Source organism: Egretta garzetta, unplaced genomic scaffold, assembly GCF_000687185.1.
Source record: "Egretta garzetta isolate BGI_Z169 unplaced genomic scaffold, ASM68718v1 scaffold56, whole genome shotgun sequence".
In the NCBI taxonomy this organism is placed as follows: Eukaryota; Metazoa; Chordata; class Aves; order Pelecaniformes; family Ardeidae; genus Egretta; species Egretta garzetta.
In genome coordinates, this window is record NW_009260182.1 from 11,911,681 (window position 1) to 11,917,917 (window position 6,237).

The following is a 6,237-nucleotide window of genomic DNA, read 5'->3' on the forward strand; positions in this document are numbered from 1 at the left end:
CCGCTGCACGCCCGCGCACTGGAGGGCACGCGAACTTCCCACCTCGGCTCTCTCTCTTCAAGATTCACACCATCCTTGTACTCTGCCATCACAGGTCAAGGCCTCTGGCCATCCTTTCTTCCATCCCCACCGGCTCTCCTATTAGTCCACGTTTTCTTTCAACGTCACGTTCAAAATCAGAGAACACCTAGCCAACGCCCAGGGGAGCGAAAGCACCATTTTGCCTGTTACAAAACACGTAATAATGCCATATTTCTGTTCACACGGTGGGGCACAGCATTCGCGCCATCACAGGTCAAGGCCTCTGGCCATCCTTTCTTCCATCCCCACCGGCTCTCCTATTAGTCCACGTTTTCTTTCAACGTCACGTTCAAAATCAGAGAACACCTAGCCAACGCCCAGGGGAGCGAAAGCACCATTTTGCCTGTTACAAAACACGTAATAATGCCATATTTCTGTTCACACGGTGGGGCACAGCATTCGCTGTTCCCAGCAGGGCACCTCGCTGGCCCCTCGGTTGGTGGTGCCCCACCGCCCGGCTGGCCCTGCCTGGAGAGCTTTGCTCTGGCCCCGCTGCGCCTTCTGCATGCTTTAACTCGGGCTGCTCTCCAGCCCAGTTCATCGCCACCGCTCTGAATTCTACACCTCGCTCTCAACAGGTTTACAGGCTGGTATTGCCAGCTCAGTTAGTGGGAAAACCCTGCATCAGACTGAAAATTAGTAGTTAGAGGCTCAGGACAAAGCACCCTGGGTGCACCACATCCATCCATTTATTTTGAAACTAGATCATGTGAACCACTCGCTGAGTACGAATTTGCATCCTCTCGCTAGCAGTTCCATTTATGTCACCCTAGCTTCCCTGCGAGAGCTTCCTTTGAGACAGCATTAAAAGCTTTGCTAGGTGGAGATCTACAACAGGATAACAGGTCTTGTGGGTAGAGGGGAAGAAGCAGATGTTAGAACAGATTTAACGGGTCTGACGTGCTTTGTTCTCAACAGATCCGTACTGGCTCCTACAGACTGTCATGCTGTCATCTACCTGTTACAGCCTACAGCGCTACAGGGCTTTGCTGTTCTTCTTGTAGGGCCTTCCCGGTTGCTGAAATTCAGATTACACATCTGTAATTTTGCAGATTCTGTTCCCCCCCCCCCTTTTTTTTTTCCCCTTTTTAAGTTGGCTGCTTTGAAACGTATACCTCCTCTACGAGTTCTTCAAGTTAGTAACAAATGAATCCTAACCCTTGTGGTAATTTTTCTGAGTGACATGAAGCAGCATCACATTACGCCTCTCTATCATTTATCTCGAAACTTAGAACAATGTCAGAGCCAATCAATCTTATATCAGGCATGAAGAACAGGATCTGAGAAACACACACATTGTTTTTACAGAAAAGGACATGAAGGGTTGGATTCCTTGTCTGCTGTGAGCAGAAATTGCTTCAGAAAACATTAGCATTCAACAAATTTGTCTGCCATTCTAAATATAGACTGATGATGAGACAGGACAAGAGCTATGAAATCTTTATAGTGATTAGTAACAAGTTTAATTTCCAGCCTTTCTGAGCAAGTATTTTCTGTTTGCTCCATGTAAGACTTTACGGCTTGCATGCCACCGAAAGCAATACAATCTTGAAGTATATATAGCATATAAATATATAACATGAAAAGAAAACTACTTTGCAAGGACAGACATTTGGAAGTTAGTAACTGCCGGATGAATTACTGCCCTTCAACATATATTTTTAACTTTTTGGCTTCAAACCTAGAAATAAGGTGGTGATTCTGCAGAAAAAGCTTGTAACAAAACGCTTAAAATTTATATGCATAGACTACTAAGGAACCTGTATTTTCTAACAGTCTTAGAGCTTAACTTCCCAGCCAAAATGAGTTTGGCGGGTTGGTATGGCTAAGACATGCTATTTTTTTTTCCTCTAATGAAACACTAAAAATCACAGTAATACGTTTTGTTTCAGTTAAGTGAAGATTTAACCAAGTGGGAAAATTAATATAAGATAAAAGCAATATCCATTACAAACATATTGACACCGCCCTTATTCTTGCTTGCTTTTAGCATTCCATGTATGCTCAGAACAAAAATCATTTATACGGACATTGTGTAGGAGCTACTGCTAGACTGAAAAGTCAAATGCAGGTATGCGAATATACTGAATCTTTACCTTTTGCTCTATACCCCTTCATACAGATCATACAAAAGGCGGCAGCACTGGAACACAAGAAGTCTTTTCTTCCCATTTCTGCCTATTTGTGTGTAACTTGCATTAGTCAGAATTTTGCTCAAAGTGTAAATGTGTCTCTCACAAACATAGAAGAGATCATTCATAAACCTGCATTTAAACAAGAGGAATCTATTTAATTATTGGGAGTTGAACCTGGCCGATAGCTACCTTTGCCATAGCTGTGGTAAGTGGAAAACATGTACTTCTGGTAACCAAGCTAGCTAAAAAAATGCATACCGTTTAATAGCTGCAGCTCTGTTTTACAAGGTCACTTTATAGCATAGGTCGTACGTTTTCTTACATTAGGTAGAGCCTAAAGATACCAATACACTATAAATACAAAGTGAGTAACAGGGAGCTAGCGTTTCACAAGCAATAAAAATAAATGAGAGAAAAGAAACAAGAATACTTGTTGGTTGGGAGAATGACCTTTAAGAAGGCATGTACATCATCCGTGACAAATACACTTTATTTTTTTTTAAATTGAGGCAGAAACATTACAGAAAAATAAATTATATAACACACACAACTGCTAGTGTAACAACTTCAGTAGAGATTACTAATCCCCACTTATCGATCAAACAGGACAATTTTTCAGTAAAGATTTCCAGCAAGAAGTCATTGTATTGCAGTGATATTCGCAGACAATGCAAGTCTCAAAAAAAAAAAAAATCAGTGTTTTCCTAGGATGTGTATCAGATGATACCTGGGTAATTATAGGTGTGAAGGCCTGACAAATAGTAAAATGGTTGACACTAAACATGATTAGCTAAGAATTAAGAAAGGTTATAATAATGGAGAGATATAATTAATACAAATTATAAGTTTGGGTGAGACTTCCTCATGGTTTAGTAACACCTGTTTTGATTACCAACATGCTCCACAGTGTATGAGCTGTATGGAACATGTGGAGAGGTTAATATTGGTTAATATCAGTGACATAGGAAAAAATCACTGATTAATTGCATATTCACGTTAAAGGGGAGATGACCTGCTCCTCAGATAAACATAAAGTAATTTCTAGCCTTTGAATAGCCCGTCCAGTTGGCCAGTAATATTCGGAACTCTGTGTTGTCCACATACAGAAAGTTAAATAAGGACTTACACACACGCTGTACTGGTATATTCTCAGCTGAGGACAGGGTTCTCCTCCAGTCAAAGTAACAGGATACTTATTTCACTGTTAAAAATGAAAGATACGATGCAATAAAATAACTACCTTATTGCTAAAAATCAAGGACTCGATGCATACATAACCTGATTAAAACCAGAACTGGGTTCAACAAACCAGGGAAAGTACACAGAATAAAGGATCTCATTTTTCTGCATGCATGCCAGATCACTGTCCGACACAGACAGCACATCTTTCTATACTTATAGTCACCATAATAAAAAATTAACACTGCACGTAGGGGGGTGTATGCATTTGTGTAATTAGCTCAGAGTAAAGCCAATAACCTTCCATACGCTTACCTATTTTCAGTTAAGGCATGCAGCTGGATGACATCTTTTACATGAAAAGAAAAGAAACAATGAATGGGAAAACTGGAAACATACAGACTTGACAGAACCCACTGAAGTCAACAGGAAATGTCTCCTTGGTTTCTCATTATCTTTTAGTATTTTAAAATTCAATTCATTCAGTATTTTTATACTGAGAGCAGTCAACAGGCAACATTTTTTCATATATGCTTTGTCATGAAATTGCCACTATTTATTTTGGAGTGGGAATAACAATCATAAGCAATGCTTTTTTCAGCCGGAGGCCAGTTGGCTACGAAGCCCTTTTATATACAATTATAATTTGAATTGAATCCAGAATTTCAGCTAGGTGGAAAAATATGCTTCCATTAGAAGCCTATCAAGACCGTACTTAGGAGTTTTTACACTTGCTGCCTCTTAGCTTTCAAGAGAAATACAAAAATACTGGTTTTATTCTAAATTATTTGTAACCTGCCTACTTTGAGGATCACTTTCCCTGCACCATACAGTTATATCACATGTGCTGAAGAGGGATCTCCATACTGCTATTCCGTAAGGCTTCTTTGTGGGAATTTTTGAATAATTTCCAAACTTACTCTCCATCATACTTAAGTTCATTTGATCTTTTGGACACCACCAGTCTTTCCACTAGGGTAGATGAAGGCAGCAAGATTGAAAGCACCAATTATCTATGAGCAATTAAAGTTTCATGCGGAAGAAATCTTTCTTGCTGGACTACACTAAGAAAGGAATTTTACTGAAAGTCCTCTTTACTTTTGCTGATGGTGTTCTTTTAAAAATACCTTTAAAACATGGAAAACATACCCAAACGAGTAGATTAATGTAATTTTGGCTAGTATAAGCTGAGAGATGACTTCGGTTCTAAGAAGACAATCTGTTCTGAATAAATATCAGTGCAATTGAATAACTGCTAAATAAGCTTATGGTGGATAAAATAGGTGTAAAGTACAGTAGGTGTGACCTCTGCTGCAATAGTTATGTTAGATGGATGAGGAGGTTTCATCACCACAGCTACAGAAGCAGAAGCGCTCGCTTTAGATGCGACTATTAGCAGACCACCATGGTTTTGCTGGTGCAGTCTACTTTGCTTTCCCAGGATTGCCCTTGTGTATATCCTAGCCAAGATCTATAGGGAAAGGCAGGATTTATCAGAGCAGCTAAATATACACCAAGCCAGCATTAGCTAAATATATACATTCGGCTACAGTAGGCTAGTAAACTCTCTGTCGGGACCTGAAAAAGGAATAAACTATCTGAAAATCTGTATTCTTTTATAGCTTCCACCCCTAAATGATAACTGATACAACATGCCTACAACTTGTGTTAACAATAAAGGCAGAAGCATTTCTACTAAATGTCCAATTTAAGAGAGCGACTCCAGTTCACAACCTCTTAATCCCCTAGCTGCTTCAGGGAGGGAGGAAATAGATCATGAAGAGGCAGGCACTCATCTGCCAGACACAATGCTATTACCTTCTCTGATGCACTGGCAATGGCTACGAGGCGGAACTAAGATTTAAGATCTCGCCATTTATCCTGCCCTCTTTCGCTCTAGCCTGGTCTTGACTTTTACATACACTAGGAAATGGAAAAAAACCAGACTGCCTCAAACTAGAATCCCACGAGGACAAAGATGCCCTTCATTTTCACAGGAGTTAGCATATTGTGTTAAAATTAGGCTCCCACACAGTTCTAAATGCAACCAGTTAATTTAGGTAAAAACTACCAACTGCCTCGCTCCAACCAGGATTAGTTAACTTGAGAGACAGTTCTGCATCTAAACTGAGGCCAGCAGTGTGGGCGTACTTGATGTAGACACAAATGTTTTAAACCGGGTAGCTCAGGTACTGGTAAGAGCATCTCTATAGCAGCGCAGACCTCAGTGGAAGCCAGAAGCTGAATGTCTACCCAAATTCCCTGACAGATTTTGTTGACCGTATGGAGTAGTGTGCTGCCACTTCTAACAGCTAATTTGACCAAAGCTGACTAGTTTAAAGCTACTTCCGATACAACTTCAGTCCCATCTTCGGGTGCAGAAATAACCTTAGCTAACTTGTCAGGTCACAACTTTCTACCTTTTTATGACAGGAGGCGGGTTCGGTGAACTTCTGTCTGTGAGATACCACCTGTAATAAAAGGCAAGCAGTGGGGAAGATAAAATCAGGCATTAAATGTAGCACATTAAGTTTTTTTTCTCTTTTTTTTTTTAGATTTGAGAAATCAGTCATAGGAAAACAGATACATCTGAAGAAAGCACGTTACTAGAACTGCAAACAGTGGGGGTTTGGGGGTGGGTTTTTTTGTTTTGTTTTGTTTTTTTCTGGAAAGGAATTAAAGCAGCCAGCCACGACCACGACTTTCCCACAGGGAAATCTAGCAAGGGAAAGAAAAAAAGAATCTCCCCAGAAAACCAAATACATGGAGTTATAACAGAAGTTCAACCTTATCCAGCATTTGCACCTCGCCAACCCATCCTGCAAGGAGAGTCCTGTGCCCG